At 47.3% G+C, this 27011-nt stretch overlaps 1 protein-coding gene across 2 annotated transcripts in view; it reads left to right on the plus strand.

Annotated features, from left to right (window-relative positions):
• The window catches only part of PRIMA1 (proline rich membrane anchor 1), a 142080-nt gene that overhangs the window by 1210 nt on the left and 113859 nt on the right, over window positions 1–27011 (plus strand). Inside the window, exon 1 of one of the 2 annotated variants that reach the window (XM_068252327.1) lies at window positions 15713–15925. The exons of the other annotated variant lie outside the window; for it this stretch is intronic. The gene's annotated coding sequence lies outside the window, so the exon portion shown is untranslated. Of the gene's footprint in view, window positions 1–15712; window positions 15926–27011 lie in introns of those variants that run through there. 2 annotated transcript variants of the gene reach the window in all.

The raw sequence follows: 27011 nt of genomic DNA on the forward strand, positions 1-27011 counted from the left end.
GTAAGAAGCTCTCTGCTTGGAGTTTGTATGGGTTTCCCCCCTCAGCCCATACTGGAGGGTAAATGGAGGGTAAATTGACCTCTCTCAGATTGGCCTAAAGGTGTCCACTAGGGATACAATTTGCCAAACAATCATTTACAAAAAACCCTTCGTATGAACGATCGGGAATGATCGTTTGGGACCACTAGTGGACGAAAATCTCCTAACCAATCCAATCAGATGAATTATTATGATTATTTTTAATTTATAAAGCACCAACATAAAAATGGGGTATAAATAATATATTCAATGGTATACATCCATATATACGAAATACAGGATTGGATTGATTTCATTAATCTGATCGGATTGGTTAGGAAATTTTTGTCCATTAGTGGTCCCAAACGGTCCTTTCTGATTGTTTAGACGAAGAATCATTTGTAAAGGATCGTTTGCCAAATTGTATTGTTAGAGCCCCCCTTTAAGTCAATCTGAGTGATCATTAGTGAATTGTTCGACAATCTCTCTAAAAGTGCCCATTAATGATCCAATTTCCCAAACGATCGACCTTCCGATCCGATAGTTTTGTTAGATGAGTAACGATTCTTTCGACCCACCAGCGATCGATAGTACATCACCTGAGCTGAGCAATCGTTCGGGAGACTGTAATGATACGATTTTGTACAATCTTTCCACTTCTATGTAGTAGGAGGGTAAACTGATAGAATATACTTTGAATGGATACTTTAGGTAGTCCATGATGTCACTAAAAGAGCATACAATCATCCAATTTGATTGGCTAATTTAATACGTCCATGTTGTATCAGAGCAAACAGATTCTGAATGCTATAAACAGATTGTGCAGGTAACCCCTCATACTGCATGCAGGTGGTAAAATTGGTCAGTGACTGGCTAATTAAAATTGAATGTTTGTATGCACCCATAGAAGTGGTAAGATTGTACAATCAAAATTGTATCATCCGTGTACACCTTGAGGCTTGCCCAACACCATACATTCTTGGCTGTCTAATCTGTCCACTTTCATGTAGTATAAAGCCTGGTACACACTTTCAATTATAATTGGCCAATCACTGACCAATTTTACCAACTCCACGTAGTATGAGAGTGAACCTACACAACCTATTCATAGCATTTAATATCTGGTTCAATCAAAACTGAACGTGTATACCAGGCTTTAGAGCTTTTATTAAAAATATTATCAGTCTGTTGGGCCATCATTTTTTCCATTCAATTTCCTTTAGATTCAACTTATCTGCTGGACATTAATACACCCCATATGTCTGATTGGCCAAATTTTCTTAAGGTAGCCATACACTCGTTAGATTAGCAGCAGAGAGATCATCAGATAGATTTATGATCTATCTGATGTGTTTAGGAACATTTTTTACTAGGAACAGATTTCCAATAGATTTCAGTTTTTTGCCATCAGTTTTTCATTAGGGCCAATGCAAAATGATAAGCAATCTCAACAGATCGACCTAGATTTTCCAGCCTGCCAGATCGACTGAAATCAATCGAAATCGGCTGCAAATCGATCGATCGGCCAAAAATCGGCTGAGTGTATGGGCCCCTTTAGAATGTTCCCCAAAATGTATTTCTGGGCAACGATTACCGACAGTGTCAACATGAGCTGATATGCCAACTCTCCATGCAAATTTCCACTGATTTCAAAAGGGGGCAGTCAAACCCAGGGACCGCTGGCGCTGGCTCTTGCCCAGGACAGAAGGAAAACAAAGAGGAATCCACGCTGTATATATTTAGAGAGTTTAGACTGTCTAATTCCCCCTCATCTGTGAATAATCACAAGTGTAATTCTATCTCTCAGTGGTGGCAGCTCAGGAATCTCCTCTGCCACGGCAGAGCAGATCATTTGTAAACACAGGATGTTACTCCTATGTCTGCTTTCATGAAAGTAAGAAGTAGACACACTGCAGATTTATTGCAGGATTTGTATCAGGTGTAACAAAGAAATGTTTTTCTTTAAAGGCTATTATGCTGTTGCTTATCTTTTAGAGCAGAGGGGAAGATCTGAATTCAGGCCTGCTTTAATTGCTTGAAACTTGGGACTTGATTGGTTCACTTGGGAGGACGGAACATGGGAATTCAAGCTTGCACTGCCTAAAGTCTTTGTCCGTCAATACATGATTACTATAAAACCATCCTGCCCCTATATGAGTAAAGAAGCCATAGGCAGGAGCCTAGTGTGCCTTTTGGGCACATGGGCAGAGTAACCTGCTGCTAAATATGGTAAAAACTTAATAAATGGAGGATGAAACTGGACTACAGTCATGTAAAGAAAGCAGATCAGTGTACAGCAAAGTCACAGTACTAACAATGCTGTAGGTTTAAGGGTACAGTTTCATACATATAAGCTCTAGGAGTGTGTGGAAAACAAACCAATGGTACAACACTCCAGTGGCGTATGACCTGAACCCAGAACTTCCCCTATGTTCTAAAAGACAAGCAACAGTATAATAGCCTTTAAATAAAAACGTTTATTTGTTACAGCTGATAAAAATTCTGCAGTAACTCTGCAGTGTCTCTCCTTCCTGCTTTCATGGAAGCAGACATAGGGTTAACATCCTGTGTTTACAAATTAGCTTCTCTGCTGAGGCAGCCAGCTGACAGATCAAATTACACTTGTGATTAGTCACATTTCAGGGGGGATTAGACAGACTAACCTCTAAATACATACAGGGTGCATTCCTCTGTTTTCCTTCTGTCCTGTGCGAGAGTTCAAGTCCACTTTAAAGAAAACCTGTACTGAGAAAACCTCCCCTGGGGGGGTACTCACCTGGGGTGGGGGAAGCCTCCGGATCCTATTGAGGCTTCCCCCGTCCTCCTCGGTCCAACGGCAGCGGAGATAAAACTCCCGATTAGCGGGGATGTAAATATTTACCTTCCCGACTCCAGCGCAGGCGCAGTATCGGCTCTCCGCTCGGAGTTAGGGCTGGTTCAGATGGACGCTTGTGCAGCGTTTACTGCCAGCGTTCGGGGCTTGGCGTTAAATGCTCCCATTCAAGTGAATGGGAGCGTTTGTACCAAACTTTCATGTGCGTTTACACCTGGAAGCTACATGTAGCTTCCAGGGGCGGTTAACCGCAACGGGTAATGTCCCCCTAGGGGAAGAAAAAACGCGACCATATCCGAACGCAACGCGAACACTGCTGAAAGCCCGCCGCCACGACGCCAACGAACGCGACGCCTCCAAACGTCCGTCTGAACCAGCCCATAGGCGGAAATAGCCGATCGCTGTCGAGCCGCTGTACTGCACAGGCGCAAGTCTCCTACTCCTGTGCAGTAGAGCGGACCCGATGGCTATTTCCGTCTATCTCTGTGCGGAGAGCCGCAACAGCGCCCCCGCTGGAGCCAGGAAAGGTAAATATATCAGTGTTTATCAGCGCTTGTCAGGCTTGTCGGGGGAGGATTACCAGATGCTTCGGGGGAGCCAGCGCTGGACTGCCTGCAGCTACAGGAGTGGGGGAAGCCTCATTGGGACCCTGAGGCTTCCCCCTCCCGAGGTAAGTACCCCCCAGGCTAGGGCCTGTACACACCGGATGTGTTGTGCTGCGGTTCGCAAAGCCTTCAAGAAATTAAAGCAAATCACAAGGTGCTGTACACAGAGGTGTGATGGGATTTTAGAAAGTCGCAATCGCGGTGCCTGCAGCACTTTTTGAGCATGTGTGGTTGTGATACGCAGGAAAACCACAATGCAATCTGGTGGACTGATTACAAATGAGTCTATGGCCAGTAGAATTAAAATTTGTTAGAAGATCACTGCTTAACCACTTCAGCCTTCAGTCGTTTTTCACCTTATGTATCCGAGACAATTTTCACCTCCCATGCATTCGCCAATAACATTATCACTACTTACCACAATGAAATGATCTATATCTTGTTTTTTTCCGCCACCAATTAGGCTTTCTTTGGGTAGTACATTTTACTAAGAATTATTTTTTTCTAGATGCATTTTAACGGGAATATTAAGAAAGAAATGGGAAAAAAAATCATTATTTCTTCGTTTTTGGCCATTATAGCTTTAAAATAATACATGCTATCATAATTAAAACCCACACATTTTGTTTGCCCATTTGTCCCGGCTATTACAGTATTTAAAGTATGTCCTTATCACAGTGTATGACGCCAATATTTTATTTGGAAATAAAGGTGCATTTTTTCAGTTTTGCGTCCATCACTATTTACAAGCTTATAATTTAAAAAAATAATAGTAATATACCCTCTTAACATGCATATTAAAAAAATTCAGACCCTTAGGTAACTATTTATGTTTTGTTTTTGTTTTGGTTTTTTATTGTAATTTTTTTGTTTTGTACATTTTATTGAGCTATTTTTGGGAGTGTAGGAGGTAAACAGTTCATTTTAAATATAATTTATTGTGTTTATTTAAAAAAATATGTATGAAGATGTAGTTTTACTATGTGCCCACAAGATGGCCTCAGTCATCTTTTTTCTTTTTAGTCCTGTAAGCCAGTACTTTCGCTTGCCTTACAGGAAGTAAAAGGAGGACAGGAAACTTGTTTTTCTTTAGAAAGATTGCGGCTTCTCATAGAAGCTGTCGGTCTTTCTACCGGGGACTAAGATCAATGAATGGGAACTCCCATTCACTGATCTCCGGAGCTAATGGGCGGCGGCACGGGAGCGTGCAGGTGACGCGTGCTATCGTCAGCGGGAGCGTGCGGCAGCAGCATTTTGGAGCAACAGCCTTTTAGACATACCAGGACAACTGTAATAAGAAGGCTATGGAGGCTGCCATAATTATTTCCTTTCAAACAATACCAGTCGCCTGGCTGTCCTGCTGATCCTCTACCTCTTATACTTTTAGTCATAGACCCTGAACAAGCTTGCAGCAGATCAGAATCGCGGCAAATTGCGCACGCAAAAGTCCGCGATCGCGCGAATCGCGGCAAATTGCGCGCGCAAAAGTCCGCGAAAAAGTTTGCACCGCTTTGTGAATCAGGCCCCAGGTGTTTCTGACATCATTGTCAGATCTGACTGGATTAGTTGCATGGTTGTTTCTGGTGTTATTCAGACACTACTGCTGCCAAATAGATCAGCAGGGCTTCCAGGCAAATGGTATTGTTTAAAAGGAAATAAATATGGCAGCCTCCATATTCTTCTCACTGCAGTTGTCCTTTAATCTGAGTCAGCATTTTGGAACATATTATAAGAGTCTTTTCACACTGACATTGCATTGTCATGGACACTGTTTTGCACACTGGAATGCAGTGCGATTGAGGCCGGTTTTACCCTTGATTTTTGCTTTGCACTGCCATGCTCCTGCCGCATCCCACTGCAACACAAAAAACGACAATCAAATGACCCTGCGGCAGAGCGTACCTACAGGATCATATGCATAGCACTGCCCCCTGCTCAGTGACGTACTCCTTGCTGGGCAGGGCCATATGCATAGCCCCGCCCCCTGCTCAGTGACGTACTCCCTGCAGGGCAGGGTCATATGCATAGCCCCACCCGCTGCTCAGTGACGTACTCCTTGCTGGGCAGGATCATATGCATAGCCCCACCCCCTGCTCAGTGACCTACTCCCTGCTGGGTAGGGTCATATGCATAGCACTGCCCCTTGCTCCGTGATGTACTGCCTGCTGGGTAGGAAGTATGTCACTGGCATTCCTGTCGGTCCACGCATGTTTGCCACGACGCACCATGCTCCAGCATTTACACTTACTGCGTTGCCCATAGACTTCCATTCACCCAAGCACCGGCATTAAGTGCTTGCGGTAACACGCTGCAGAACTTGCGTCGCATACATGTGGCGCACCACAATGGGACGCAATAAGTGTGAAAGTCTCCATAGACTTTCATTGCTTTTGCTGCCCCTTATGATAAAATAGGGTAACGCAACTCAGGGTTAGCCTGCAAGTGTAAAAGGGGCTTGAAGGTGGGAACAGTTCACACCTCATCCGTTGTGATGCAATGGATTCTTCACTCCCCCACCAACAACTTTTTGTGATAAGATATATCGACACCTTTAAGACATGCCCCTAACACACTCCTAGCCCTGCCCCCTGCCAGACCCCTAGCTGCAAATATCACAAAGAATTTATAAGCAAAAGACATGGGGCTCGATTCACAAAGCGGTGCTAACCCAGTTAGAGACTTTAGGCATGATAACCATTGCACCACGCTGGTGAAAAGCCAGTTTAGGCGTGATAAGTTTAGGTGTGATAAGTTTAGGTGTGATAAGTTTAGACATGCTAAGTTTAGATAAGTGTAGATAGCGTGCAAAGTCCCACACGCAAAGCAGCGCCATTAAACTTTATGCAAAGTGCACCAGACTTTGCTAATGCAAAACTTTTGATCAGCTGTGCACTGCGGTGCTAACGCAGTTGGCGCTTAAACTTATCATGCCTAAACTTATCACACCTAAACTTATCACACCTAAACTTATCATGCCTAAACTGAGTTTAGGCATGATAAAGGGCTTTTCACCAGGGTGCTAACTGTTAGCACCGCTTTGTGAATCAGGCCCATGGGGCTTGATTCACTAAGGGCCCGTTTCCACTATAGCGTTGCGGAATCGCCGGCGAATCACCGCAGGCAAATCGCATGCGGGTGCGATTCCGCATGCGTTTTTTGCCGCGATTTCGCATGCGATTTCGCATAGGTTGGGGTGATGCGATTTTAACCATGTCACTGCCTGTGTGAATTAACATGGGTACCTACGCGAAATCGCATGCGAATTCGCAGCAAAAAACGCATGGGGAAAACGCATGCGATTTCCCTATTAAATACATTGCGTGCGATTCGCCTGCATTCCACACGCAGGCGAATTCTGAGGGCTGTACCATGCAGAAAAATCCTGCACAGAAAAACGCTCAGGAAAACTGACAAGTGGAAACAGGCCCATCCACTTGTATTGGCTGTGCGAATCTGCATGCGGGCAACGCATGCACATTCGCGATAGTGGAAACGGGCCCTAAACCATGCAAAAGCATAGCCTGGCCGTGCTATGCTTCGCGTTCATGTTACCGTCCGTAAAGTTTTATGCGCGCCATAGCGAAGGTTTGCACGCGTTAAGTTTCCACTCACATGCTAAAATACACGTTGCGTGATTGCTATTAGACTAAGAGGCGCCCCAGGGCCCCCAACACCTTCATCTCTAGTTATCTGGCTTGCAGTCACTGCCATGTATCCCCTTTTCTTATTTCTCTCTGCTTCAAACACAATAGTGTCCTACACTGCGCCCTGAGGCTGGAGCCTCTCTCGCCTCTGCCTCAGCCCCGCCCTGTGCCCCCTTCTACACTGCGCCCTGAGGCTGGAGCCTCTCTCACCTCTGCCTCAGCCACGCCCTGCGCCCCCTTCTACACTGCGCCCTGAGGCTGGAGCCTCTCTAGCCTCTGTCTCAGCCCGGCCCTGTGCCCCACTTCTACAATGCGCCCTGAGGCTGGAGCTGCTCTCGCCTCTGTCTCAGCCCGGCCCTGATTAGAATCCATCACACACCTTTTCCGTAGAAAAACATAACATACATATCCCCTGGTCACCTCTTCCCCGCTCACCTCGGCACCCCCACCGATCCAGGTTTGACAGTTCTGTTCTTCAATGTCATTTATGCTGGCTGTTGGCTGAAAGATGGAATAAAAGCATGCAAGAGGAAGGTGGACAGCGCTCTTTCTGTGTGATACATATATTTACACTGATGAATGAGGGACAGGGGGGTTTGAGCCCCACAACGGTCCTTCTGAAAAAAAGCAACATTTGGGGCTGTGGGATTCTGTTGTTGCATTGCAGAAAACGCTGTGTGTTACTAGAATCGCAAATGCTGGTGCGCACAGTGTTAGTCAGTGAAGGCTCCCATTGGTCAGTTTGCCTGCGTTACATTGCGTGCCACCGTAAGGCTGCTTTTCCACTTGCCGTCATCTGTTTCATAACGCGGATCGCAGACGTTTTGCAGCAGCAACCCGATGTACATATAACAAGGCACCTAGAGAGGGATCCTTTATTCTGGCTCAAACAATGTGTTGACACGTCATTTGCCCTGAGGAAGAGGGCTAAGAACCATGAAACGCGTTGCCAGTGCATTTAAGAAAATCATTATTTATTAACTTGTCTTCACTTAACTTGTCTTCATTGAAGTAAGCCACCTAACCTTTTTCTTTTTTATGTGTTTTTAACTTTGGGCGCCTCCAACCCCCGTGTGCTACCCACCCTCCTCTGTAGGGGTGCTCTAATTGGGCTATAGCGGCTTGACCATTTTTAGAACCCGTTAGTTCTAAAAATGTTTCGTTTTAGCTTTTTTACCAAGAGCGCCACCGAGTCCAGCTCTTCTGGACACCCGAGTGGAATCGGGTTGATGCATCTCCACCTGCCTACAGTGGTTGGTTGTCCCTTCCTTTGCAGGGCCGGTTCTCTCATGAAGCAAGGTGAAACATTTGTATCAGGTGCAGAGATTACAGGGGCGGCATGTTTGTACTGTGTTTACAATAACAGCATGCAGTCAGAGTAGGAGGAGAAGTGAGAGGAGAGTGAGGTGAAGAGGTCATCATTGGGGGAAAGCAGCTTGTTGTGCTGTGTGAGGAGTCTGACAGTGAGTGAGAAGGGGGGAGGCAGGAGAGCATCATTAGGGAAAAGCAGCTTGTTGTGCTGTGTGAGGAGTCTGACAGTGACAGGAGGGAAGAGGCAGGGGAGCAGCAGTTTTTTATTTGGCTTGCATAGCAGAAGGGAGGAGGTGGCACTGCTGTCCTGACTGAGGAGGAATGGAGTGGTTGAGGGTGAGCAGTGTGTTTGTCACAGACTCACCGCCAGCCAGTGTGCTATTGTGTTGAGCTGCAGCATGTCATGTGAGAACATTAAATGAAACAGAGTAAATTGTTGGGTATTGTGCGATCATTCCAAATCGGGAGGGAGGGGGGGGGGGGCATCTCACAAGTTTGCCTCAGGCAGCAAAAAGTCTAGAACTGGTCCTGTTTCTTTGTGAGTGTACCCCATCTCTTCTATTACTCATTTCAAGCCTCTGTTGTGACATACGGCACCATCTCTCTGTTTTTCCTCTCAGGGAGCTCTCTGATCACCCTCTGCTTCTCACTTCAGTTGTCCTTTAAGAAAGAAAAAAAAAGCAGTCTCAGTTTGGGTTTCCTTTAAAAAGCAATCTAGAGGATCCAGTGCGTGTAGCCTCCATTTAATTCCTCCACATGCTTCTTGTGCTGCTGCTTGCTCTAGATTGCTATTCGCTGCAGCGCAGAGAGGGGGTTAAGGACTCCCGCGGCAGGCAGTGTAAACAGAGCACATATGCAGCATCAGCATTATAAAGTCCCCCAGGTGGGGAGAGCGAGTTAATATTTGGCTCAGGCTCCCTCCACTGGGTTTTCTTTCTTTTTTTTTTTCGGGATGGGAGTGAAGGTCTTTTTCTTTATTTAGCATTGTAGACAAGAAACTGTGACAAATTAAAAAAGACAAAAGCAGAACGGGGTCTGGTGATATTCAGCGAGCGTAGCGTTTCATTTAGCGGAGGGTGGGGGGTGCGCTGGTAACATTTGGATCGTGCAACTTTATTCAGCGTGGTGGCATCTGTGCAAGGCAGATCGCCCCGGGCGGTAAAGCTATTACTGCACCCCGGCGTGGTGACAGAGAGCCACTTATGCCCCCGGGGAGGATGGAGAGACGTGGAACGGCAGCTAAATCGCTCTGCTGCAGTCCGCCAAGCTTTCTACGAGGAACTACTACAGGATGACATACATACTTTATAGGAACGGCACCGCTGGGGGCGCGGGCAAGCAGCAGTCTTCCTTTTTTTTTTTTAAATTCATGTTTTATGTCATTTTAAAGGGAAATTGAAGTGGAATATAACATGACAAGATAAATACACGCATATGTAACGCTAATGCTAAATAGGACTTTCACTTTATCGAATATTCTTATTCTAAAGGTTAAAGAGGAACTCCAGTGAAAATAATGTAATAAAAAAGTGCTTCATATTTACAATAATTATGTATAAACGATTTAGTCAGTGTTTGCCCATTGCAAAATCTTCCCTCTCCCTGATTTACATTTTGACATTTATCATATGGTGACATTTTTACTTCTGGCAGGTGATGTCAGTGACAGGAGATGCTGCTTGCTTTTTTGGCAGTTGGAACAGCTACAAACAGTAAAACAGCTATTTCCTACAACACAATGAGGTTCACAGACAGGAAATTGCCAGGACCATGGTCCTCACAGCTTCCTGTGGGAGTGGTTTCACCACAATATCAGCCATACAGAGCCCCCTGATGATCCGTTTGTGAAAAGGAAAAGATTTCTCATGGGAAAGGGGGTAGCGGCTACTGATTGGGATGAAGTTCAATTCTTGGTCACGGTTTCTCTTAAAAGTGTACCTGTAGGGAAAAAGACTGCTGCCCAATTTGTATACTTACCTCAAAAGAGGAAAGCGTCTGGATGATACAGATGCTTCCCGCCCCCCTTCATCTCGCCATTGCAGTGCTGGGACCTCCCCTAAACCTGGGCTTGTTGGTGGAGCACTGGCTCTGCTTTTTTCGCTGAACCTAAGGGGCTCTGTGCTACTGCCCAGTGTGGCCACGCTTGTTGAAGTATGGCAGCACAACTGTGAGCTTTCAGAGGGTCCAGGCAAAAAGGAGGTCTGCAGGAGGGCATGGAAAGCATCTGCAGGATCCAGAGGCTTCCCTGTAAAGAGGTAAGTAACTTTTGACACCATTGAACTCACAGGTTTGCTGTAAAGTGAAAATAAAGCTGATGAGACAAACAGTTCCCAAAACAGGAAAAAAAAGGGCACAGAGGAGCCCTTGTGGGAAAAACGCACCGCAATGAGCACCCATTATAAAAGCTGCAATTTGCCCCAGATAAAATTGTGGGCGCCACGGCATGCCTATATGCAGTGGTGCTCATCCGGATTCCAGATATCCGGGTAACCCGTATATCCGACCTTTTTTCAGCTATCCGATTCGGATTCTGGATTTTTGTGCAAATCCGGATAGCAATCCGCAGATATTTGGTTGCATACCCGGATATCTGCGGATATCCGGCGGATATCCGGATACGAATACTGTAACTAAGGAGATGACATCATTGAGCCAATCAGAGGGCTCTCAGCAGAAGCCCTAGCAACCAATCACAGAAGGGAACCCTGGCCAGCCCCACCTGACCTCATTGAGCCAATTAGAGGGCTCCCAGCCTAAACTCTGGCACCCAATCACAGAAAGGAATAATATTATTCCTGTGTAATAGGGAGGGCTGCCATGATGAGAAATCTCATCCTTGCTAGTGAATGCTCACTGAGAGACATGCTCCAGTGCTGCTGGCCTAGCAAGTGCTGTATACAGCGATAAACCTAAAGCTGTTCAGTGATTAACCCCTTCACTATCACTACACTATTGTTATATTGTTAATTAGGTAGCAGCTAGCTTGATTTCATTCAATGAGTGACAGTCAGAGTGTGTGCTGCAGGGCTGCTGCAGCTGCTATGTGTCTGTGTGTGTGCTGTGCACAGACCAGGCCAGCTGCTGCCTGCTGGCCAGCTAGCCTTAGCTACAGTATAGGTTGGGTTAGGGAATAGGATTACTGTGTTATTGTGTAGTTAGTACTGTAGTACTGCAGTCAGTGCTAGTAGTTGTTACTTTCACACCTGTGTTTCTTAACCTTTTGGGGACCACGGATGTTGAATCAACGTCTAGCAGGTGGTGGTACAGTTCTGACCAGACGTTGATTCAACGTCCGCACTAAAGAACCGTCCCGACGTGATCGTGCGCACCCAAGAGGGGAGATTCAGCTGTCATATCATATGACAGCTGACATCTGCCCTTAGTGATCAGCAGCAGGAACCACTCACCTCCCTGCTGCTCCAGCGACGATAGGCGCCCCCCTCTGCTCTGGCCGGCATCTCTGCTCTGTCTGACGTCAGCGCCAGGTCCCGGCTTGATGATGTCATCAAGCCATGACCAGACCTGAGCGTCATTTGGAGCGGAGATGCCGGCTGGAGAAGAAAGGGGCTACTGCGGCTCATCGCTGGAGCCTAGTAGGTGAGTGATTGCTGCTGGCGTAAGGGGGGACACTTGTTACCATGGGGGGGTCACTGCCCAGCCAGCCACAGACGGGATCCGGCCGCCTGACCCCCACAAACGCGCGCACCCCCCTCCACCGCAAAATGCCCTGGTCCTTAAGGGAGGTTAGGTGGGCGGTCCCGAAGTGGTTAACATTTCCCTTATCAAGAAAGTGTCACTTACCACTGGTTAAATTAGTGTGAATGGGAATGTCACTATTAGTGACATTACTCAGTGTGCTCTTGGTTGCACCCATTGGTTGGTAATGGATGCCTCTAAAACCTTCTCATATCAAAAGTAAGCTTTACAAAGTAGTGCTTTTCCAAGCAAAAGGTGACGGTGGGAGGGCGGTTATAAGTCACGAAGCAGGTTGTTTTGGCGCACGGCGCTCAGTGCCAAGCGCTGAAATTTGGTGCCACTATAGCAGTAATTTGGTGCACACTACTGCTTTGGTGCATTACTGCTTTAGCGGTAATTCAGGATCCGGCAATTAAGCTCCCCCCACGCGTAGTCGCCGGACCCCAACTTTCTTCTCCCTCTGAGTTGCTACGTGTGGACCTCTCTTTCCTCATCCATGTGCCAACCAACTTTGATAAGTATCATGACGATATATGCACTAATTGGAATCTGATGAACGTGTGTTACATAGCTAGTTTGGCTGAAAAAAGACATCCCTCCATAAAGTTCAACCAGAAAAAAAAAGAAAATAGCCCACCACCCTGAACCTGCACACATCCCAGTTGATCCAGGGGAAGGCAAAAAACCTTACAAGGCCTGGGCCAATTAGCCTTTAGGCAGTGGTGTAGCTAAGGAGCTAAGGGCCCCGGTGCAAGTTTTACATGGGGCCCCCCAAGCACTCTATACATAACAATTGATACGGCGCACCAAAACCTGCCAAGGATTTCCACAGTGTCAGAGGTGCAATTGGGAGATGGGAAGCAGTTTGTTAATGATTACTACTATTTAAAGCAGTTATGGACGTGATTATTACCAGCACAGGGCCAATAGAGAGCTAATATTGTGCTTGAGGGAGGGACTCTCAGGGCCCCTTTGACCCAAGGACCCCGATGCGGTCGCAACCTCTGCAACCCCCTATTGCTATGCCACTGCCTTAAGGCCTCATTCACACCTAAAAATGAAAACAAACGCCAGCGTTTTGCGTTTTTGTGCGTTTTTTTTCCCACTCCACGCTGCATTTTTTAATTTACTCCCTGACTCAAGTCAGGAAGTTAACTCTTTCACCAGAAAAGAATAAATACAATGAATTTATATAAGAATACATGCAATGAATTTATTCTTAAAACCTCTCACGCAATCACTGCACAAAGTGATTTTGTGAGGGATAGCGTTTTTCCTATACCCTCCATTCGGACAAAATCGCCTCAAAAATGGTACAGGCAGCGCTTTGCTGAGCGGATCAGAAACAAACCGCTCAGATGTGAACTCCCTCATAGGGAATCATTGCACAAGAGTTTTTAGGGCGATTTTGAAAATCACCTGCGCATGAAAAAAGTCAATGGGAGCGTTTTTCAAAAAGCTCTCCAAACGCTCTGGAGGCCAAAAAGCGCCCAGAAAAGCGCTTATAGTGTGTTTGAGCCCTAAAAGGGATAAAATCCTTCCCGACTCCAGATGGCAGTCAGATAAATCCCTGGAGTAACTCTCCCGGGAATAACCTAGTAATTATAGCCATGGATGCCCTTCAATGCAAGAAAAGCATCCAAGCCCTCTTTAAAGTGACTCCGAGTTCAACTTAAAAATGAAAATAGTACTCACCCGGGGCTTTCTCCAGCCCAGTGCTGGTCGGGAGGTCCCACGACGGCATCCTGGCTCCTCTCCTAGTCCCCGCTCCGGAATGGCTGCCCGGTGGTAACCCGGCAACACTCGGCAGAGTGTCAGGCTCCTTCTTCCCCGTATGACGCGGCTGACGTCACCACGCCGGCCGCCTCGCGTCATCACGGCGGCCGGTGTGAAAGTACTGCGCATGCGCGGATAAAGTGCGCATGCGCCGTACTGCCACGCCGGCTGGGAAGCCATTCCGGAGTGGGGCCTAGGAGAGGAGTCAGGACGCCGTCGCGGAACCTCCCGACCAGCACTGGGCTGGAGAAAGCCCCGGGTGAGTACTATTTTCATTTTTAAGTTGAGCTTAGTGTCCCTTTAATCATGTTACTCAGGTCACCTCTCAGTCGCCTTTTTTCCAAGCTAAATAATCCCAGTGTGTCCAACCTTTCTTGGTAAGTGAGTGTAGGTACATTTGCGCTTGCCACTTTATGTATGCTGGCAATAAATAAGCAGGATAATGCCGGATTTCCAAATTTAACCACTTGAGCCTATCTAGACGAATATGTTCGTCCTGCGACTGCCTGATGCGCGCGATCACACACGCTCCCACCTCCTGCCGTTAGCCCACAGATCAATGAATAGGAATATAATTCCCATTCATCGATCAAAGTCCCCCGCATAAAAACCAACGGCCTCTTATCTGAAGCCGCGGTCTTTATGCATAAAAAAAAGTTTCCCTTCTAGTTCGCTTCCAGGACTTTTTGACTGTGACCTTCTTGTGGGCAAATAGTAAAACTACACCCACTCACAACCATTTTTTATTAAATAAATACATTATTTTACATTTAAAAAAAATTAAAATTAAAAAAAAAATTACAATAAAAAAAAAACAAAAAAACAACAACAAATAAATGGTGGCAGAAAAAACAAGATATAGATCATTTCAGTGTGATAAGTAGTGATAAAGTTATTGGCGAATGAATGGAAGGTGAAAGTTGCTCGGATGCATAAAGTTAACAACACTGTAGGCTGAAGTGGTTAACAATGGAGGGAGCATTCGGCAAAGCCAAAGCTTAAAGGGGAACTGAAGTAAGAGGTATACGGAGAACTCCATATTTATTTCCTTTTAATCAATACCAGTTGCCTGGCAGCCCTGCTGGACTATTTCTCTGCAGTAGTATCTGAATAACACCAGAAACAAGCATGCAGCTAGTCTTGTCAGATGTGGCTTTAAAGTCTGAAACACCTGATCTGTTGCATGCTTGTTCAGGGGCCATGGCTAATAGTATTAGAGGCAGAGGATCAGCAGGGCTGCCAGGCAACTGGTATTGCTTAAAAGGAAATAAACATGGCAGCCTCCATATACCTCTCTCTTTAAAGTGGGACTGAAATCATGCACAGGACAGAAGGAAAACGTGTGTATTTAGATAGTTTAGCTTGCCTAACCCCCCCCCCTCATCTGTGTCTAATCACAAGTGTAATTTGATCCCTCCCCTGTGTCACATGACTGCCATGGCAGAGATGGCAGATAAGCTCATTTTGAAGCACAGGATGCTAACAATATGTCTGCTTCCATGAAAGCAGGAAGTAGACACACTGTAGATTTATTGCAGGATTTGTATCAGCTGCAACAAGGAAACATTTTTTGTTTATAGGTTATTATGCTGTTGTGTATCTTTTAGGGCAGAGAGGAAGTTCTGAGTTCAGGTCCGCTTTAAAAAAAAATCAGCTAATCTCCAGTTCTCTGGAAATAAAGACACCTATTGCTACCACTGTGGAGTCCTGATGCGAGTGTGTAGCTATTTCCAGTGCGGGCGGGGTTTCCCTTTATTAGGCTAGCCGTGTGCAGAGCTCTTGGCTGAATTGCAGAGTTCTGCAATCTGCAGCCGAGAGGGCAAAGCGGCGGAGGATTGGTGACTGCGGGAGGAAATCCTGGTATCAGGCGGTGCCACAATGCCGGAGGACAATGGCACTGCTGTGTCCGGGGGGACAGGGATTTCTTCGCGCGCACGGAGGGGATTTTCAGCCTTCGTTTATTCCTGGAGCTGACAATGGATTCTGCAGCCTCATCAGCCCGGAGTCAGCGAGCGAAGACCGAGCAAAGTGCTGAGAGTCAGGTAAAAAGTTTTTCACAAGTCGGCAGTCCTTATTGACGAAGCTGGAAGAGCCCTATACAAGCAGTTCTTATTGTAAACCTTCATTTAGCCTCCTCCTTGCAGCAGTGCCTCTGTGTATATACCAAGAGGCTCCTTAAAGGGGACCTGAAGGGAGAGGAATACAGAGGCTGCCATCTTCATTCTCATAAACAATGCCAGTTCCCTGGCAGAGGCCTCTAATACTACAATTCACTGGCCCAGAATGAGCATGCAGATGGTGTGACTCCGTTCCAGGTGTGTAACTCATGCTTGTTGCAGGTGTGTAACTCAAACACTACTAAAGCCAAAAGCTCAGCATGACAGCCAGGCAACCGGCATTGTTTATAAGGAAATTAAGCCTTTGTGTTATTGTTCTCACTTCCCTTTAAGGACGGCTTTCCACCTGGCGATTGCATTTGTTGTGCGATGCTCCACCCCATCGCCATCGCAACGCAGTTCACAGAAGCGCAATTCATATGACTCTGCGGCACAGTGCGCTCGCAGGATCATATGCATAGCGCTGCCCCCGCCTGCCCCTGGCCCGTGATGTACTCTCTGCTGGACAGGAAGTAAGTCACTGGGATTCCCAGGTTTCCCCGCCGCATTCCCATCATTCTCTGCATGCGCCGCACGGCCGTCGCATATTTCAAATTTCTACATCGCCAATTGACTTGCATTAATTCTGCCAGCACTGTGTTGCCATGGATGTCTGATGGGTTACACATCAAGAAGGGGGAGTTTTAGGGTTAGGTATCAGAGAAGGAGGGGGGTTTAAGGTTAGGCATCGAAGGGGGGAGGGTTCTAAGCGAGCGTAGGGTTTGGTTAAAGGGACCTATTAAATCAAGTGTTCTAAAATGACAATTTACAAATAATGTCTAAGTAGCTGTGTAAACATTTTCCTACTTTTCATGTTAAATATCTCCCAACTCCGCGAGAGAAAGCCCTGTCTGTCTCTGACTGAGCTGTCTGCTCACACAGGTTTAACGGATGTACTGTGAGGGAATTCTCCCCTCCCCTCATGGCTCATTCTGCCATCAGTTTAGAGCAGACTGCCTTCAGAAGTGTGAAAACAATTAGATAACAGTAAACAAAGAGATGAAGATTCAAATGTATACACCAGTAATTAGAAGCACTTCCCAAACATTTCCTATCTTAATTTAAAAAAACATGTTAATCTATAGTGTTTCTTTAAGCTGTGGTTAAATATAAGTAACATTTACCAATGTGTTACTATCGTTATTACCACTTTAACCATTTAAGCCGCCTGGACATGATTGTCACATCCAGGCGGCTGCTGCTGCGCGCCTTCGCACGCAGTCGCACGAATGCCCGCGCGCTCCTGTGTTGCCCCATTCATTGATCTAAGTCCCCGGTAGAAAGACCGACGGCTTCTTATCAGAAGCCGCCGTCTTTTAGATTAAAAAAAAAGTTTCCCGTCCTCCTTATGCTTCCTGGAAGCGAGTGTGCTCGCTTCCGGGACTAAAAAAATGTTTGGACTGTGGCCATCTTGTGGCCAAATAGTAAAACTACATCTTCATACATTTTTAATGAAATAAACACGCATTATTACATTTAAAATTAACTGTTTATCTCCCACACCAAAAATTATTTATAAAGTAAAATTTTATTGGAAAAAAAATTACAATTAAAAAAAAAAAAACAACAACCCATAAATGATTACCTACGGGTCTGAACTTTTTTAATATGCATGTTAAGAGGGTATATTATGAACATTTTTTAATTTATAAGCTTCTAAATAGTGATGGACGCAAAACGGAAAAAATGCACCTTTATTTCCAAATAAAATATTGCCGCCATACATTGTGATAGGGACATAATTTAAATGGTGTAATAATGGGGACAAATAGGCAAATACAATACATAGGTTTTAATTATGGTAGCATGTATTATTTTAAAGCTATAATGGCCAAAAACTGAGAAATAATGATTTTTTTAAAATTTTTCCTTAATATTCCTGTTGCTTTTAGAAAAAAATAATTCATAAAATGTACCACCCAAAGAAAGCCTAATTGGTGGCGGAAAAAACAAAATATATATCAATTCATTGTGATAAGTATTGATAAAGTTATTGGCGAATGAATGGGAGGTGAAAATTGCTCTGATGCATAATGTGTAAAATCCCCGCGGGCTGAAATGGTTAAATACTTATCATTTGGCACCAAATTCAAGATGGTATTTATCGTTTACATTTTCATCACCCCATGCCTATTTTTTGCCACGATTTCATTGGCGCAGAACAGGGTGGGCTCAAGAAAGAGGAGGAGCCTTTGCAGCATGTGTGTATAACCCATCTGCCTACTACTGTTTGGGCCCCTCTTAAAATATTTTTTTTTGTATTAAACCTCATAATTTAAAGCTTGAGATTAGAGACATTTTTATGAAAGCATTTACTAGGGTATTTTAGGCTTTTCACGCACACAAAATGTATAAATATATTTTCATTTTTGCAATATGATATGTAAAATACTTGCAGCAGGTTGTCAGTGCTGGCGTGTTCACTGCAGACCTTCATGTTTCTGCACTGCTGCTCCTCCCCTCCTTTAGTCAGAGCTCCACCCCCCTCCTTGCATGTCACAAATAAGAGATCTACAAAATAGACAGCCACGGGGTCCTCGTATCTCTTCTGGAGAGCAAAATCTGTAATCAAGGAGCCATCTGGAATTAACATATTATACTCTATCCACCCATAGGACAACTATCCCTTTAAACCCTACCTATGTGCAACAGTCCCCCTCTCATTCCATGTGCAGGCCCCTTCTCATGTGTAACATCCATGTACAGCAGCCCCCTCCCATTCCATGTGCAGCCCCCTCTTCCATGTGTATAATCCATGTACAGCAGTGCCCCTCCCATTCCATGTGCAGCCCCCTCTTCCATGTGTATCATCCATGTACAACAGACCCTCCCATTCCATGTGCAGCCCCCTCTTCCATGTGTATCATCCATGTACAACAGACCCTCCCATTCCATGTGCAGCCCCCTCTTCCATGTGTATCATCCATGTACAACAGACCCTCCCATTCCATGTGCAGCCCCCTCTCTCATGTGTATCATCCATGTACAACAGACCCTCCCATTCCATGTGCAGCCCCCTCTTCCATGTGTATCATCCATGTACAACAGACCCTCCCATTCCATGTGCAGCCCCCTCTTCCATGTGTATCATCCATGTACAACAGACCCTCCCATTCCATGTGCAGCCCCATCTTCCATGTGTATCATCCATGTACAACAGACCCTCCCATTCCATGTGCAGCCCCCTCTCTCATGTGTATCATCCATGTACAACAGACCCTCCCATTCCATGTGCAGCCCCCTCTTCCATGTGTAACATCCATGTACAGCAGCCCCTCTCCCATGTGTAACATCCATGTACAGCAGCCCCCTCTTCCATGTGTATCATCCATGTACAGCAGCCCCCCTTCCATTCTGTGTGTAGCCCCCTCTTCCATGTGTAACATCCATGTACAGCAACCCCCTCCCATTCCATGTGCAGCCCCCTCTTCTATGTGTAACATCCATGTACTGCTCCCTTGAGCAGCATCCTTCCTCTTCTATATATTACTCCCCATTTGCTGCCTCCCATTTCCATTTGTAGGCTACTCTTCCATATTCAGCCGCCCCTTTTCCGTGTCCAGCCACCTCTCTTAGCCAGCAGCTTCCCAATACCCGGGTCTTCGTGGCCTTTTCTAGAAACTCAGGCTTGGTTATATATTTATGTTTTAAAGAAACTGAAGCCTCCCCAAAAAAATGTTTTACTTTAGAGACCTGTTTAGCATTAATGCCCGAGCTGAAACGCCACATCCCCGCGGCTGAACGCTCCATTAATCACCCCAAACTCCCCTTGGCAAAATTTGGGGAGCGCTTCCAGAGAGGGGCAGAGCTTTGTGCAGTAGCTCTACCTCTACTCGAGTCAATCTCCGCCTCCTCCCACCTCTCTCAGTCTTCTTTCACTGAGAGGGGCAGGGAAAGGTGGCGACTGGCGATCAGCGCACATCGACGCGAATGGAGGCAGAGCTACAGCCCAAAGCTCTGCCTCCCCGGGCAGCAAAATCCACGACCTGGAAAGACATTTATTTTTGCCCGGGAGTTTGGGGTGATTAATTGAGTGTTCAGCGGGGATGCGGTGTTTCAGCTAGGGCATTAATGCTAAACAGATCTCTAAAGTAAACAGGTTATTTTGGGAGACTTCAGAGTCTCTTTAAAGGGAACCTGAACTGAGTAAAATTATTTAAAATAAACACATGAGGTAACTTCAAATGAACATTATATAGTTTACCTTGCCATCAGTTCCTCTCAGAAGCTCACCATTTTGTCAGAACTGAAATATATCAGTTGTTGTCAGTTATATATCAGTTGCTGTCAGTTATAGCTGAGAGGACAACTGATGAGCGAGGTGATGTCCATGTTTCCCTATGGCTCAAGTGAGCGATGTTACAGTTTAACAGTGTGCTGACCAGGAAGCTGTTATGGGGTAATGGCCATTTTCAAAATGGTGGACGGAGAATTCTATTGATGATAGTGGACAAATTGGACACAGGAAAGGAGAGAGAGATCGAGGAGTAGACTACACGGGAGGTAAGTATGACGTGTGTATGGAAATTTTGACTTTTAATTTTCAGTTCAGGTTTTTTTTAAGTATACTTATCCGTTAATAACTGATTATTAAGTATAGGTAATCCCCGACTTATGAACAACACCCGATTTATGATAGACCTGCCGATTCGAATGGCCCTAAAGGGGTCTAGAATGCAAGATTTATTCAGTTGCACTAATGGAGGATATGTATTTCCAAAATGGATTGCAGGCAAAAACATTCTGTACCAAACCCTTTTTACCAGCGCTGAGGTTCCCTCTGTTTCGAAAGGGACCCTACTCTACAAACACCAGTCAGCAAGCAAGCAAACATTTCATGCTCTTCCTGAACCTGAGATGTAGAACCTGGCAGTGCCTCAGAGTAAATATCAGGTTCAAAAGCATGAAATGGTTGCATCGCTTAACTGCTGGTGTTGGTAGAGTAGGGACCCTTTCAAAACAGAGTCAACCTCAACGCTGGTGAAAGGGTTTAGTACAGAATGTTTTTGCACGTAATCCATTTTGGAAGTACACATTGTTCATTAGTGTAACCAAATACATCTTGCATTCTATAGAAAGGTTTTGGTGTTTCATGTAGTAGATTTGCAGTCCTGGAACGTCTAGGTGGTAAGCAGAAAGAGGCCAGAAGCCTAATGGTGCAGTACCGTTAGTTTTAATTGTAAGTATATGATTTTACACTCCCTGCATCCCTGCAATCAGTGGTGCTCAGCAGAGCTCGAATATTCGAGTAGCTCGAATATTCGAGCTCTTTTTCAGCTATTCGAGCTCGGTATTCGAGCTCCGAATAGCTGGAGCTATTCGAATGGGCTATCCGAGTACACTCGAATAGCCCATTCACTATTCGAGCTATTCGAGCAACTCGGCGCTATTCGAGCTCGGTACCGAGCTCGAATAGCGTCATAGCCCAGATTGATGTCCTTAGAGCCAATCAGAGGGCTCCCAGGCCCTCTGACGGCAGCCAATCACAGAGGGGGACCCTGGCCAGCCCCTACCCTATAAATAGCGGCCGCCATGTTACGTTTCTCCATGCTTGCCTGAGACTTGTACAGAGAGAGAGTTGCTCCTTTGTGCTTTGGCTTAGCAAGTGCTCTATTGTGATCATTTACCTAGCGTTTTTGCTCACCTACACCTGCCATATACACCTATATTGTTGTTAGTTAGATAGACATTGTATTTTAGTTAGTAGCTTGTGTGTTACATTAGAGACAGGCAGCTGCTGCAAGCTTACAGGTTTAGGCCTCAGGGGGGCCTTGCCTCTGTGGGCAGCTGTCCTCTGTTTATTTCTCTCATCTATACCAGTATTTCTGCTGTCCTTTACTAATAGTATTGTAGTTATACTGTACTAGGAGTAGGACACTCACTGACTGTCACTGTTTATAGGCTACTAGCTAGCTCCTGCGTGTGTGCACTCACTCACTGTCTGTGTGTACACACACTCTATTTCCTTCTGATTACTGATAGATTATTGTTAGTTAGTTGTACTTACTGTTACTACTTACTCTTACTGTACTAGGAGTCTAGGACACTCAGTCAGACAGTCACTGTGTTCATAGGCTACTAGCTCCTGCGTGCGGTCACTCACTGTCTGAGTGTACACACACCACCCACACTCCATTTCCTTCTGATCGCTGATTGATTATTGTAATTAGTTAGTTCTACTTACTGTTACTACTTACTCTTACTGTACTAGGAGTCTAGGACACTCAGTCACTGTGTTCATAGGCTACTAGCTCCTGCGTGCGGTCACTCACTGTCTGAGTGTACACACACCACCCACACTCCATTTCCTTCTGATCGCTGATTGATTATTGTAATTAGTTAGTTCTACTTACTGTTACTACTTACTCTTACTGTACTAGGAGTCTAGGACACTCAGTCACTGTGTTCATAGGCTACTAGCTCCTGCGTGCGGTCACTCACTGTCTGAGTGTACACACACCACCCACACTCCATTTCCTTCTGATCGCTGATTGATTATTGTAATTAGTTAGTTCTACTTACTGTTACTACTTACTCTTACTGTACTAGGAGTCTAGGACACTCAGTCACTGTGTTCATAGGCTACTAGCTCCTGCGTGCGGTCACTCACTGTCTGAGTGTACACACACCACCCACACTCCATTTCCTTCTGATCGCTGATTGATTATTGTAATTAGTTAGTTGTACTTACTGTTACTACTTACTCTTACTGTACTAGGAGTCTAGGACACTCAGTCACTGTGTTCATAGGCTACTAGCTCCTGCGTGCGGTCACTCACTGTCTGAGTGTACACACACCACCCACACTCCATTTCCTTCTGATCGCTGATTGATTATTGTAATTAGTTAGTTCTACTTACTGTTACTACTTACTCTTACTGTACTAGGAGTCTAGGACACTCAGTCACTGTGTTCATAGGCTACTAGCTCCTGCGTGCGGTCACTCACTGTCTGAGTGTACACACACCACCCACACTCCATTTCCTTCTGATCGCTGATTGATTATTGTAATTAGTTAGTTGTACTTACTGTTACTACTTACTCTTACTGTACTAGGAGTCTAGGACACTCAGTCACTGTGTTCATAGGCTACTAGCTCCTGCGTGCGGTCACTCACTGTCTGAGTGTACACACACCACCCACACTCCATTTCCTTCTGATCGCTGATTGATTATTGTAATTAGTTAGTTCTACTTACTGTTACTACTTACTCTTACTGTACTAGGAGTCTAGGACACTCAGTCACTGTGTTCATAGGCTACTAGCTCCTGCGTGCGGTCACTCACTGTCTGAGTGTACACACACCACCCACACTCCATTTCCTTCTGATCGCTGATTGATTATTGTAATTAGTTAGTTGTACTTACTGTTACTACTTACTCTTACTGTACTAGGAGTCTAGGACACTCAGTCACTGTGTTCATAGGCTACTAGCTCCTGCGTGCGGTCACTCACTGTCTGAGTGTACACACACCACCCACACTCCATTTCCTTCTGATCGCTGATTGATTATTGTAATTAGTTAGTTCTACTTACTGTTACTACTTACTCTTACTGTACTAGGAGTCTAGGACACTCAGTCACTGTGTTCATAGGCTACTAGCTCCTGCGTGCGGTCACTCACTGTCTGAGTGTACACACACCACCCACACTCCATTTCCTTCTGATCGCTGATTGATTATTGTAATTAGTTAGTTCTACTTACTGTTACTACTTACTCTTACTGTACTAGGAGTCTAGGACACTCAGTCACTGTGTTCATAGGCTACTAGCTCCTGCGTGCGTGCACTCACTGTCTGAGTGTACACACACTAAATTTACTTGTGATTACTACTGATTATTGTAACTGCTAGTTGTACTTCCTGACTGTTACTACTTACTTACTGTACTAGGGGACACTCACTCAGTCACCTCACCAACCAACCCACTCCATTAAAGTACCCCACTTTTCACCCGCCCTTTTACAAAACTTTTGTCTATACGCCCAAAACATTTAAGATGTCTGGAAGTGGCAGCCAGCGCGGTTTGGGCAAGGGGAAGGGCAGCAAGGGAATCAGGAGGAGAGGGAGCAGCATTGTGGCAAGCCGCGGCCGCGGGCGCGCCACCATGCACAGTTCCGCAGCAGCAGCAGCAGCGTCAGTGGCTAACATTCCTCCCATAGCCACTGGCCGTAGACGCCTTGGGCGCCGCCCAGCAGGAGCATCTGCAACTCACGCTGCAGAGACACAGCAGCAGCAGCGTGTAGCACCTGCTCCGATTTTCCTCCAGCCGGGTCGGAAACGTCCCATTGAGGAAAAGGATGCAGACACTGTGGTGCAACTCATGACGGAGGATGAGCAGCCCGCCATCAGCTCTGCATCCGAGGCCTCCACCCTCACCACCACCACCACCACCACCCCTGTTCGCAGCAGCCGCCCAGCAGGGTCTGGGGAGGAGGCCAGTTCACCGTCAGTCGCCGACCTCTCATTCAGCACTCTTTTGACCCCAGGCATGATGAGTCAATTGTCTGCTGTTGTTGGCGATTTTGAGGAGGAGATGCTGATGGGCACTTTGGGGGATGAGGGATTGGACAGCAAGACTGTGGCGACAGTCAAGCAGCCCATCCATGCATCAGGAGAGGAGTTTGGGGGGTCATCATCCCAGCAGGACATGTTTGAGGAGGGGGAGGATGATGTTGATGACCCGGTGACAGACAGAGACTGGGTGCCACCACCTCCAGGGGATGTCGTCCTCAGCAGCTCGGAGGAGGAGGAGGATGCGCTTGTGGGCCTTGCAAGGAGGCGCATCATTGCAAGCATTGGCAGCGACCCACAGCCTGCTGGTGTCTCAGGCTCAGCAGCAGCAGCAGCAGCATCAGCCAGTACCACCACCAGCCGCACCCAAGCCCCCCCCCCAACCACCACAGGGAGACAGGCAGCAGCGCTTCCATGCCGTAGGGGGATGTTTCTGTCACCAATCTGGCGCTTTTTCACCATGCCCACTGTGTACAGCAAGTACGCCACTTGCAACCACTGTCAGCGGAAGTTGAGCAGAGGTGCAGACCCCTTAAAGTTCAGCACCAGCTCGCTGATCAACCACCTTGCGGCTAAACATTTCCACCAGCATGAGGAGTTCCAGAGGCTGAAGGCATCTGGTGCTGGCAGTGGCACCACACCCATCACTGCACAGCCTTCAGCAGCAGCAACAGCAGCCACCCGCCCTCCTGCTCCTCCAGCAGCACCAGCAGGAGTGCGGAAACGCACTGCTCCTCCCCCCTCTGCAACTCCTGCCGCCGACACTGAGGCCTGTTCTGGCAGCCAGTCCTCAGTGGCCTCCTCCGCTGTGTCTGGTGATTCCCGTGTCAGCAAAAGGCCACGCCAGAGCCTTTTGAGCGAGTCCTTCCAGGGGGTGGTTAGGGCTCTGCCTCCCAGCAGCCGTCGCGTGCGGCAGCTGAACGGCTTGCTGGCACGGGCCATGTGCTCCCAACTCCTGCCGTACACGCTCGTGCAGGAGGGGAGCGACATGCGGGCGCTGCTTGCTTGTGCAGCCCCAGACTGGCAGCTCCCCAGCAGACACTTTTTCTCCCGCAAGGCCATTCCAGCACTGCACCGCTTTGTGATGGCCAATGTGGAGCGAGGGCTGGAGCACGCGGTTGGTGAAAGGGTCCACGTCACCATGGACTCCTGGAGCAGCCGCTTCGGGACAGGCCGCTACCTGTCCTTCACTGTCCACTGGGTCAGCTTGGTGGAAGGGGGTGAGGATGGGAGAGCAGCAGCGGGCACAGCAGCAGCAGCAGCAGCAACACAGTGGGTGGTGCCACCCCGCAGGGTCAGGGGAACTGCAGCGGGTTCCTCCGATCCTCTGCCATCCTCCGCCACACCTGGCCAAACCCCCCGCCTCAGCAGCAGCGTGAAGGCCCGCCACTGCCAAGCGCTGCTGCACTTGGTCAGCCTTGGCAAGACCAAGCTGACGGCAGCCCACGTGTTGGCCAAACTCCAGGAGCAGGAGAGGATTTGGCTGACCCCCAGAGGCCTCAGAGTCGGAGAGGTGGTGTCCGACAATGGGGCCAATCTGGTTGCTGCCATAGACAGGGGAAACCTGACCCACATCCCCTGTCTTGCCCACGTGCTGAACCTGGTGGTGCAGAAGTTCCTGCGCACCTACCAGGGGATGGGCGAACTGCTGGAAACGGCAAGGAATGTTGTGCGTCACTTCCGGCGCTCGGCTGCAGCCTGTGCGAGCCTGGAAGACGTGCAAAAGGAGCTGGATCTGCCACGCCATCGGCTGATCATTGACGTTCCGACTCGCTGGAACTCCACCCTGGCGATGTTGGAGCGTATGGTTGAACAGAGGCACGCTGTCAACCAGTACCTTGCCCTGGCCACTGTTTCCGCAGCTCGGAGAAGGGACAAGACCAGCAACATCCCGTCCATCGTCCCCGATGATGACTGGAGGCACATGCAGCAGGTGTGCTTTGTGCTGGCTCCCTTCCTGCAGGCCACAAACATGGTGAGCAGGGACCATGCTATGGTCTGCGAGTGGGTGCCCCTGGTTTCTCTGCTGAACAGGGCCCTCGATGGTTTGCTGGAACAGGGAGCGGCAGCCTTGGACCAGCAGGAGCGGCAACCAGCTGCGCAGTCCACCTCTGAGGGGGAGGAGGAGGAGGACTTGGTGGAGGTCCCTGACCTGGCTGCTGATGAGGGGGATCAGCACAGCGCAGCTGAGTTGGTGCGGGGGTGGAGAGAGGATGAGGCGGCAGAGGAGGAGGATGAGGACAGCACTGACGTCGATGTGCCAGCAGACGTGGCCCGCCTCTTCCCAATGGCAGCGCACATGCTGGCGTGCCTGCGCAGGGACCCCAGGGTGATCCAGATGAAGCAGAGGGAGGACATCTGGATCAGCATGATGTTGGACCCACGCCTCAAGGGGAAGTTGAGCCAGTTCCTGCCGCCTGCAGGAGGAGACCCAGCGCAACAAATAAGGAGCTTGCAGC

The sequence above is a fragment of the Hyperolius riggenbachi genome, chromosome 9 (assembly GCF_040937935.1).
Source record: "Hyperolius riggenbachi isolate aHypRig1 chromosome 9, aHypRig1.pri, whole genome shotgun sequence".
Classification (NCBI taxonomy): Eukaryota; Metazoa; Chordata; class Amphibia; order Anura; family Hyperoliidae; genus Hyperolius; species Hyperolius riggenbachi.